Consider the following 12,259-nt stretch of genomic DNA (forward strand, 5'->3'; position numbering starts at 1 on the left):
TAGCTGTCTGCATTTTTGGTAGAAGTTTGAAATTTGAGCTGTAATTTTTTATTTTATCTTACAATATTTAAAAAGAATATTCAACAGACTTATATTTCCATGTTTTTATTTTGACCTGTCTATTACTTTATGTCTTGAGTACATTTCCCCAACCTCCTCAAATAAGATTAAACATTATAGAAACACATGCCTCAGATATGGAGACAAATTGGATTGTCTTGACTTGGTGTTTTCTGAGATATTTGGTTCACTCAGCAGACTTTCTTAACAAGCATCTTTATTTGAAACATAGCTCCATTATGGAAATAAGTACAATAAAGCTTAAGTGTCAGACTAGTTAATATGTATCTTTCTATTTTTTTCCTGGAAGGATTGTGAGTATATCTGGAGTATGTTTCTCTTAAATTTCAATTTATGCTCTATTTTATTGAATACTTTTTAAAATTTCCAGTTGACTTAATTTCTTGAAGAATGGCTAAAGTGATAAGAACTTAGAATATATAATTTTGAAGTATATAGTTAGCATTAAAATTGTGAGACTAGGAACAATAATAAGGCTACATATAGTATAATTTCAGACTGAAAGTGATGAATGAAAGATTTTGACAAACTATGCAATGTGATTTGGTGATATATAATTCATAAAAAATAAATGTTAGCCATATAAATAATGTTTTTTAGTTTATTGAAGACCAAAAAATATCAAATTTGAAGCTTGTGTAATCACATGAATTCTTAAACCATTGTCTTAAAAGATCAGTTGCTATCATATAAAGTTGTCCTCTGATTAGTATTCAGCAAAGTGAAGGAAATAAGTACTCAGCAAAGTGAAATATTTAAAAAGGTGAGTAAGTTGAATAAATATTCTGTTTCATAAAACAGAATCTATGTATTAAAAATTTGGATGTTTGGGACGTAGTTGTAGGTAACAAAGCATTCCCAGTTTTTCAGCCGCTGAAACATTTGCATTTGAGTCAGACCTGTACAGTTATCTTTGGCAGATTCTGCTATGTTCAGTCTCACAGATCTTGTTGTTTTGTTTATGTTTTTATTCTTATGTATTCTTGTGGTTTAGAACATTTCTGTTAGGGTCAGGGGCAGGGTTTCTGTGGTGGTTCTTGCTTCCTGCTTAAAACTTGCAGCTACTGCCATAATAAGTAAGAAACATTGGACATTTGCATTAGTGTTAATACTCAGTCTAGGTATTTAATACAGACACTCCAGAGGTTTGGCAAAATGGCAGTGGATGTTGCATATTATTGAATTTCTTCCATCTCATCAGTGGATCATATTAATAGAATCTTGCTTGTTTCAAACCAAAGTGACCCTAAAGGAGAACTTTAAGGCCATTTTAAAATCTCCTAAGATCATTCAAAAAATTAGGGCCATTTAAAAATATCTCTACCCCTAGTAAAGATGTCATGATTCACACATCATTCTTTGCTTCAGAATCTGGCACTGTTTCTATGTAGTCTAGTGATACCTACGGTCTGCCCCTATGTCATTATTTAGTACTCATCTAGTAATTTGAACTTGCCCTCCGACTAAAATGCTATTTGCAAGTCATAACTTAAGTTCTTTATTCATACTGTGCTATATAAGCATTTCTTTCTCATTAATGAATATTCCAAATGACCATGATTGAGAAAATTAATTAGCATCATTCAAGAAATAGCTAGAAGCCTCCCATTACGCTATGAAGTAGTTCTTAAAACATTTTAATAAAATATACACAAGGGAAATATACACCATCACACTGAGCATTGTGCTGCATATATTATGATGGTATAGACAGGAAGTTCAAGTTACTAGATGAATACTAAATAATGCCATAGGGAAAGACAATAGGTATCTCAAGATTACATAGAAACAGTGCCAGAGTCTGAAGCACAGAATGATGTGTGGGTCATGACATCTTTACTAGGGGTAGAGATATTTTTAAATGGCCCTAATTGATTTTTTTAATGATCTTCAGTTCAGTTCAGTTCAGTTCAGTTCAGTCGCTCAGTCGTGTCCAACTCTTTGCGACCCCATGAACCGCAGCATGCCAGGCCTCCCTGTCCATCACCAACTCCTGGAGTTCACTCAGACTCACGTCCATCGAGTCAGTGATGCCATCCAGCCATCTCATCCTCGGCCGTCCCCTTCTCCTCCTGCCCCCAATCCCTCCCAGCATCAGAGTCTTTTCCAATGAGTCAACTCTTTGCATGAGGTGGCCAAAGTACTGGAGTTTAAGCTTTAGCATTATTCCTTCAAAGAAATCCCAGGACTGATCTCATTCAGAATGGATTGGTTGGATCTCCTTGCAGTCCAAGGGACTCTCAAGAGTTTTCTCCAACACCACAGTTCAAAAGCAGCAATTCTTCGATGCTCAGCCTTCTTCATAGTCCAATTCTCACATCCATACATGACCACAGGAAAAACCGTAGCCTTGACTAGATGGACCTTAGTCGGCAAAGTAATGCCTCTGCTTTTGAATATGCTATCTAGGTTGGTCATAATTTCCTTCAAAGGAGTAAGCGTCTTTTAATTTCATGACTGCAGTCACCATCTGTAGTGATTTTGGAGCCCAAAAATGTAAAGTCTGGCACTGTTTCCACTGTTTCCCCATCTATTTCCCATGAAGTGATGGGGCCACGTGCCATGAACTTTTTCACTCTCCACTTTCACTTTCATCAAGAGGCTTTGTAGTTCCTCTTCACTTTCTGCCATATGGGTGGTGTCATCTGTATATACGTGGTTATTAATATTTCTCCAAGCAATCTTGATTCCATCTTGTGTTTCTCTAGTCCAACGTGTCTCATGATGTACTCTGCATATAAGTTAAATAAGCAGGGTGACAATATACAGCCTTGACGTTTGAAACCAGTCTGTTGTTTAATGATCTTAGGAGATTTAAAAATGGCCCTAAAGTTTTCCTTTTTGGTCACTTTGGTTTCAAACAGCCAAGATTCTATTAATATGATCCACTTATGAGATGGAAGAAATTCAATAATGAGTAACATCCACTGCCGTTTTGCCAAACCTCTGGAGTTTTGTATTAAATACCTAGACTGTGTATACACACCAATGCAAATGTCCAAAGTTTCTAATTTATTATGGCAATAGCTGCAGGATTTAAGCAGGAAGCAAGGTTCTTTGGAAGGGATTTTGCTAAAGCTGAAACTCCAGTACTTTGGCCACCTCATGTGAAGAGTTGACTCATTGGAAAAGACTCTGATGCTGGGAGGGATTGGGGGAAGGAGGAGAAGGGGACGACTGAGAATGAGATGGCTGGATGGCATCACTGACTCGTTGAACATGCGTCTGAGTGAACTCCGGGAGATGGTGATGGACAGGGAGGCCTGGTGTGCTTCGATTCATGGAGTCGCAAAAAGTCAGACACGGCTGAGAGACTGAACTGAACTGAACTGAATTGAACCTCTACTCTAGATTTTTAATCTTTCCTTTTTAATATTTATTATGAATTTTGAACTTTAAGAAACCAATCTTCAGTACCCATTTTTACTTAGGAGTGTGATTACTGGCTTGATTGCCCTTTTAATTCTCCTTTTTGTCCTGCTGGTCACCTCTGTCTCCTCCCTCTTTCTCTTCTCTACCCAACTCTGTGAATCACTTTGGGTATTCCAGGCTGTGAGTAACACTTAGGGAACTGATTGCTGGCTAAATCTGTCTCTACCCTTGTGATTCTCCCTCTTCTCCTCTTAGTAACCTCTATCTCCTTCCTCCTTCTTCTCTTCTCTATGTAACTCTGTGAACCTTTCTGGGTGTCCCAGACTGTGAAGAGCACATAAGTAATTGATTACTGGCTAGATTGTTCTCTCCCCTTTTGGTTCCCCCTTTTCTCCTCCTGGTCACCACTATCTACCTCCTCCCTCTTCTCTTCTCCATGTAACTCTGTGAACATCCCTGGGTGTCCCTTACTGTGGAGAATCTTTCCTCCATTAACCTAGATGTTTTACCATCAGTGCTGTATGAATGGAGAAGTCTTGAGGCAACTGTAAGAATAAGACTGAAAACCAGAGGCAGGAAGTTTAATTCAAAACTTGAGAACACCAGAAAACTCCTAACTCTAGGGAATATTAATCTACAAGAGCTCATCCAAAAATCTCCATACCTACACTGCAACCAAGCTCCACCCAAGAGCCAGCAACTTTCAGAGCAAGACATACCAAACTAAACTGCAACAACACAGAAACATAACCCTAAGCATTAAAATGAAGTAAAGTGAAGTGAACTTAAGTCACTCAGTCATATTAGAATCTTTGTGACCCCATAGACTGTAGCCAAGGCTCCTCTGTCCATGGAATTTTCCAGGCAAGAGTACTGGAGTGGGTTGCCATGTCCTTCTCCAGGGATCTTCCTGACTCAGGGATCAAACCTGGGTCTCCCACATTGCAGGCAAACACTTTACCTTCTGAGCTATGAGCGAAGCCCCCAAAGTATTAAAATATAGGTGGAAAAAAGTCACATCAAACCCATAATCACCTCAAAACTTACTACTGGACACTTCATTGCACTCCAGAGATAAGAGATCCAGGTCCACCCACCAGAACACAGATGCAAACTTCCCTAACCAGGAAAACCTGACAGGCCTCTCATCCAGCCCCACCCACAGGGAGGAATAAAGATGAAGACAAACTTCTAGCATGCAGAAAGGTCACCCCAAACACAGCAATCTAAACAAGATGAAAAAGCAGATAAATATTCAGCAGGTAAAGGAACATGATAAATGCCCACCAAATCAAACAAAAGAGGAGGAGATAGGGAATCTACCTGAAAAATAATTCAGAATAATGATAGTAAAAATGATCCAAAATCTTGAAAACAAAATGGAGTTACAGAAAAATAGTCTGAAGACAAGATTGAGAAGATGCAAGAAATGTTTAACAAGGACCTAGAAGAAATAAAAAAGAGTCAATCAATAATGAATAATGCAATAACTGAAATAAAAAAAAAAACAGTCTGGAGAGAATAAAGAGTAAAACTGAGGCAGAAAATAGGATAAGGGAGGTGGAAGATAGAATGGTGGGAGTAAATGAAGCAGAGAGGAAAAATGTAAAAAGAATTAAGAGAAATGAGGACACCCTCAAAGATCTCTGGGACAATATCAAACACCCCAACTTCGAATTATAGGAGTCCCAGAAAAAGAAGAAAAAAAGAAAGGCCATGAGAAAACAATTGAGCAGAGAATAGTTGAAAGTGTACCTAAAATGGGGAAAGAAATAGCCATCCAAGTCAAACAAACCCAGAGTCCCAAACAGGATAAACCCAAGGTGAAACACACAAAAACACATATTAATCATTAAAGAAGATCAAACACAAAGAACAAATATTAAAACGTAGCAAGGGAAAAACAACAAATAACACAAAATGGGATTCCCATAAAGATAACAGCTGATCTTTCAAACTTTTGGACTCAGAGGGAGAGGGAGAGGGTGGGATGATTTGGGAGAATGGCATTCTATCATGTATACTATCATGTAAGAATTGAATCGCCAGTCTATGTCTGACGCAGGATACAGCATGCTTGGGGCTGGTTCATGGGGATGACCCACAGAGATGTTATGGGGAGGGAGGTGGGAGGGGGTTCATGTTTGGGAACACATGTAAGAATAAAAAAAATAAAAAATAAAAAAATAAATAAAAAAAATAAAAAGAAAGAAACTCTTCAGGGCAGAAGGGAATGGTAGGACATACTTAAACTGATGAAAGAGAAAAAGCTACAACCCAGATTACTGTACCCAGCTAGGATCTTATTCAAATACGAAGGAGAAATCAAAAGCTTTACAGACAAGCAAAAGCTGAGAGAATTCAGCACCACCAAACCAGTTCTTCAACAAATGCAAAAGAATCTTCTCTAGACAGGAAACACAGAAAAGGTGTACAAACTCGAACAAAAAACAACAAAGTAAATGGCAAAGGAACCATTCTTATCAATAATTACATAAATTTAAATGGGTTAAATGCCCCAACCAAAAGACAAAGACTGGCTGAATGGATACAAAAACAATATCCCTATATATGCTTTCTATAAGAGACCCTCCTCAAAGAAAGAGACACATACAGACTGAAAGTGAAGGGCTGGAAAATGATATTTCATGCAAATAGAGACCAAAAGAAAGCAAGAGTAGCAATACTCATATAAAGTAAAATAGACTTTGAAATCGGAGAATATAATGGCACCCCACTCCAGTACTCTTTTCTGGAAAATCCGATGGATGGAGGAGCCTGGTGGGTAGGCTGCAGTGCATGGGGTCACGAAGAGCTGAATACGAATAAGCGTCTTCACTTTCACTTTTCACTTTCATGCACTGGAGAAGGAAATGGCAACCCACTCCAGTGTTCTTGCCTGGAATCCCAGGGATGGGGGAGCATGGTAGGCTGCCGCCTATGGGGTTGCACAGAGTCAGACATGACTGAAGCGTGCTAAGCAGATAAACTGCTGCTAAGAAGGAGCAGCAGACTTCGAAATAAAGGCTGTGAAAAGAGATGAAGAAAGGCACTACATAATGATCAAAGGATCAATCCTAAAAGAAGATATAACAATTATACATAAACTCAACCTAGGAACACAAAAATGTATAAGGCAAATGCTAACAAATATGAAAGAAATAGAGTAAATCAATAGAATGGGAAAGATTAGAGGTATCTTTAAGAAAGTTAGAGATATAAAGGGAACATTTCATGCAAAGATAAGGACAATAAAGGACAGGAGTGTTACAGACCTAAAAGAAGCAGAATATTAAAAAAAAAAAAAAGGTGGCAAGAATACACAGAGCTGTGCAAAAAAGATTTTCACGAACCAGATAATCATGATGATGTGATCACTCACCTAGAGCCAGACATTCTGGAATGTGAAATCAAGTGGGCCTTAGAAAGCATCATTACGAACAAAGCTAGGGCAAGTGATGGAATTTCAGTTGAGTCATTTCAAATCCTAATAGATGATTCTGTGAAAGTACTGTGCTCAGTATGTCAGCAAATTTGGAAAAATCAGCATTGGCCACAGGACTGGAAAAGGTCAGTTTTCATTCCTATCCCAAAGAAAGGCAATGCCAAAGAATACTCAAACTATAGCACAATTGCACTCATCTCACATGCTAGCAAAGTATTGCTCAAAATTCTCCAAGCCAGGCTTCAGCATCACATGAACCATCAACTTACAGATGTTCAAGCTGGTTTTGGAAAAGGCAGAGGAACCAGAGATCAAATTGCCAACATCCACTGGATCATCAAAAAAGCAAGAGAGTTCCGGAAAAACATCAATTTCTGCTTTATTGACTATGCCAAAGCCTTTGACTGTGTGGATCACAATAACTGTGGAAAATTATGAAAGAGATGGGAACAACAGACCACCTGACCTGCCTCTTGAGAAGCCTATATGCAGGCCAGGAAACAACAGTTAGAACTGGACACACAACACCAGACTGGTTCCAAATAAGAAAAGGAGTATGTCAAGGCTATATATTGTCATCCTGCTTATTTAACTTATATGCAGAGTACATAATGAGAAACGCTGGGCTGGAAGAATCACAAGCTGGAATCAAGGTTGCCAGGAGAAATATCAATAACCTCAGATATGCAGATAACAGCACCCTTATGGCAGAAAGTGAAGAGGAACTAAAGAGTCTCTTGATTAAGATTAAAGAGGAGAGTGAAAAAGTTGGCTTAAGGGTCCACGTTCAGAAAATGAAGATTGTGTCATCTGTTCCCATCATTTCATGGTAAATAGATGGGGAAACAGTGGAGACAGTGTCAGACTTTATTTTTTGGGGCTCCAAAATCACTGCAGATGGTGACTGCAGCCATGAAATTAAAAGATGCTTACTCCTTGGAGGGAAAGTTATTACCAACCTAGACAGCATATTAAAATGTAGATACATTAGTTTGTCAACAAAGTCCATCTATTCAAGGCTATGGTTTTTCCAGTGGTCATGAATGGATGTGAGAGTTGGATTATAAAGAAAGCTGAGTGCTGAAAAATAAATGCTTTTGATCTGTGGTGTTGGAGAAGATTCTTGAGAGTCCCTTGGACTTCATGGAGATCCAACCAGTCCATCCTAATGGAGATCAGTCCTGGGTGTTCACTGGAAGGATCAACTTTGAATCTGAAACTCTAATACTTTGGCCACTTGATGAGAAGAGCTTGCTCATTCAAAAAAACCCTGATGTTGGGAAAGATTGAGGGCAGTAGAAGAAAGGGACTACAGAGTATGAGATGTTTGGTTTGCATCACTGACTCAATGAACATAAGATTGGGTATACTCCACTAGTTGGTGATGGAAAGGAAGACTGGCATGTTTCGGTTCATGGAATCACAAAGAGTCAGACACCTCTGAGTAACTGAACAGAACTGAAGTGAACAAGTATGAAAGGGGAAATTAAGAGTAGCACAATAATTGTGGGAGACTTTAATACCCCACTCACACCTATGGATAAGTTAGCTGAACAGAAAAAATAGCAAGGAAACACAAAGTTTAAATGATACAATGGACCGGTTAGACATAATTGATATCTATAGGATATTTCCCTCCAAAGCAATAAATTTAACCTTTTTCTCAAGTGCACACAGAATGTTCTCCAGGATAGACCACATCCTGGGCCCTATATCTAGCCTTGCTAAATTTAAAAAAGAAAGAAAGAAAGAAAGAAAGAAATCATTCCAAGCATCTTTTCTGATCACAATGCAATATGATTAGATTTCAACTACAGGAAAAAAAAAAAATATTAAAAATACAAACATATGGAAGCAAAACAACATGCTTCTGAATAACCAACGAATCACAGATGAAATTAAAAAAAAAATCAAAATATGCATAGAAACTAATGAAAATGAAAACACAACAACCCCAAACCTATGGGATTCAATAAAAGCAGTGGTAAGGGGAAGGTTCATATCAGTTCAAGCTTACCTCAAGATACAAGACAAAAATCAAATAAGTAACTTAACTCTATACCGAAAGCAAGTATAAAAAGAAGAAATTAAGAACTCCAGAGTTAGTAGAAGGAAAGAAATCATAAAAATTAGGGCAGAAATAAATGAAAAAGAAACAAAGGAGAACATAGCAAAAATGAACAAAGCTAAAAGTGGTTATTTGAGAAGATAAATAAAATAGACAAACCATTAATCAGACTAATCAAGAAAAAATGGGAAAATAATCAAATCAAGAAAATTAGAAATGAAATTGGAGAAATCACAACACACAACACAAAAATACAAAAGATCATAAGAGACTACTATCAGCAACAATATGCCAATAAATTGGAAAACATTTAAGAAAAGGGCACATTCTTAGAAAAGTATTATTCAGCCATTAAAAACAATACATTTGGATCAGTTCTTATGAGATGGATGAAACTGGAGCCAATTATACAGAGTGAAGTAAGCCAGAAAAGAAAAACACCAATATAGTATACTAACACATATATATGGAATTTAGAAAGATGGCAATGATGACCCTATATGCAAGACAGCAAAAAAGACACAGATGTGTATAGCAGACTTTTGGACTCTTAGGGAGAGGGAGAGGGTGGGATGATTTGGGAAAATGGCATTGAAACATGTATACTATTAGGCAAGAATTGAATCACCAGTCTATGTCTGATGCAGAATACAGCATACTTGGGGCTGGTGCACGGGAATGACCCAGAGAGATGTTATGGTGAAGGAGGTTGGAGGGAGGTTCATGTTTGGGAAAGCATGTGCACCCGTGGAGGATTCATGTCAATGTATGGCAAAACCAATACAGTATTGTAAAGTAAAATAAAGTAAAAATAAAAATTAAAAAAAAAATAAAAAAAAAGAAAAGTATAGCTTTCCAAAACAGGAATAAATTGAAAATCTTAACATACACATCACAAGCACAGAAATCAAAACTGTAATCAGAAATCTTTCAGCAAACAAAAGCCCAGAAGCAGATGACTTCACAACTTAATTCTATGAAAAATTTAGAGAAGAGCTAATACCTATCCTACTTAAACTCTTCCAGAAAATTGCAGAAGAAGTTAAACTTCCAAATTCATTCTATGAGGCTACCATTAGCCTAATACCAAAACCAAAGAAGCCACACACACACACACACACACACACACACACACACACACACACACAATGAAAACTGCAGGCCAATATCACTGATGGACATAGATGAACATAGATGAACATAGAATCCTTAACAAAATTCTAGCAAACAAAATCAAACAACATATAAAAAAGATAATAAATCATTACCAAGTGGGCTTTATCCCAGGGATAAAAGATTCTTCAACATTTGCAAAATAATCTATGTGATATACCACATTAACAAATCTCAATAGATGCATAGAAAACCTTTGACAAGAGTCAACATCCATTTATTATAAAAATCCTCAAGAAATCAGGCATAGAAGAAACATATCTCAACAAAAGAAAAGCCATATATGATAAACCCACAGCAAACACTATCCTCAATGGTGAAAAATTGAAAGTGTTTCCCCTAAAACCAGGAGCAAGACAAGGGTGCCCAGTTTCACCACTCTTATTCAGAATAGTTTTGGAAATTTAAGACACATCAATCAGAGAAGAAAACAAACTAAAAGTAATCCAGATTGGAAAAAAAGAAGTAAAACTCTCACTATTTGTAGATGACATGATCCTCTACATAGAAAAACCCTAAAGACTACACCAGAAAATTACTAGAGCTAATCAATGAATATAAAGTTTCAGGATGTAAAATTAATACAGAAATCCATTGCATTTCTATACAGTAACAATGAGAAAACATAAAAATAAATTAAGGAAAAAATCACGTTCACCATTGCAATGAAAATAATAAAACACTTAGTAATAAATATACCTAAAGAAAAAAAAAGTTATATCTATAGAAAACTATAAAACATTGAAGAAATAAATCAAAGATGACACAAATAGATGGATAAATACACCATGTTCATGGATCGGAAGAAACAATATAGTGAAAATGAGAACACAACCCAAAGCAACCTAAAGATTCAATGCAATCCCTATCAAGCTACCAATCGTATTCTTCAGAAAAATAAAACATATGATTTCACAGTTTGTATGGAAATACAAAAAAACATTGAATAGCCAAAGCAATCCTGAGAAAGATGAATGGAACTGGAGGAATCAACCTGCCTGACTTCAGACTATTCTACAAAGCTACAGTCATCAAGATAGTATGGTACTGGCACAAAGACAGAAATATAGATCAATGGAAGAAAATAGAAAGCCCAGAGATAAATCCATGCACCTATGGACACCTTATCTCTGACAAAGGAGGCAAGAATATACAATGGAGAAAAGACAATCTCTTTAACAAGTGATGCTGGGAAAACTGGTCAACCACTTGTAAAAAACTAAAACTAGACCTTTTAACACCATACACAAAAATAAACTCAAAATGGATTAAAGATCTAAACATAAGACCAGAAACTATAAAACTCCTACAGAAAAACATAGGCAAAACACTCTCCGACATAAATCACAGCACAGTCTTCTATGACCCACCTCCCAGAGTAATGGAAATAAAAACAAATATACATTAAACTTAAAAGCTTTTGCACAACGAAGGAAACTATAAGCAGTGTCAAAATACAGTTTTCAGGGTGGCAGAAAATAATAGCAAATGAAACAATTGACAAATAATTTATCTCAAAAATATACAAGTGGCTTCTGCAGCTCAATTCCAGAAAAATAAGCAACCCAATCAAAAAATGGACCAAAGAATTAAACAGACATTTCTGCAAAGAAGACTTGAAGATGGCTAACAAACACAAAAAAGATGCTCAACAGCACTCATTATCAGAAAAATGTAAATCAAAACCACAATGAGGTACCATCTCACGCCAGTCAGAATGGATGCTATCAAAAAGCCTACAAACAATAAATACTGGAGAGGGTGCAGAGCAAAGGGAACCCTCTCACACTGTTGGTAGGAATGCAAACTAGTACAGCTACCATGGAGAACAGTGTGGAGATTCCTTAAAAAGCTGGAAATAAAACTGCCATATGACCCAGCAATCCCACTGCTGGGCATATATACCAAGGAAACCAAAATTGAAAGAGACACATGTACCCCAATGTTCATTGCAACACAGTTTACAATAGCCAGGACATGGAAGTAACCTAGATGTCCATCGGCAGACTAAAGAATAAGAAAGCTGTGATACATATACACAATAGAATATTCCTCAGCCATTAAAAAGAACGGGTTTGAATTAGTTCTAATGAGCTGGATGAAACTGGAGCCTATTATAC

Source organism: Capricornis sumatraensis, chromosome 5 (assembly GCF_032405125.1).
Source record: "Capricornis sumatraensis isolate serow.1 chromosome 5, serow.2, whole genome shotgun sequence".
Lineage (NCBI taxonomy): Eukaryota > Metazoa > Chordata > Mammalia > Artiodactyla > Bovidae > Capricornis > Capricornis sumatraensis.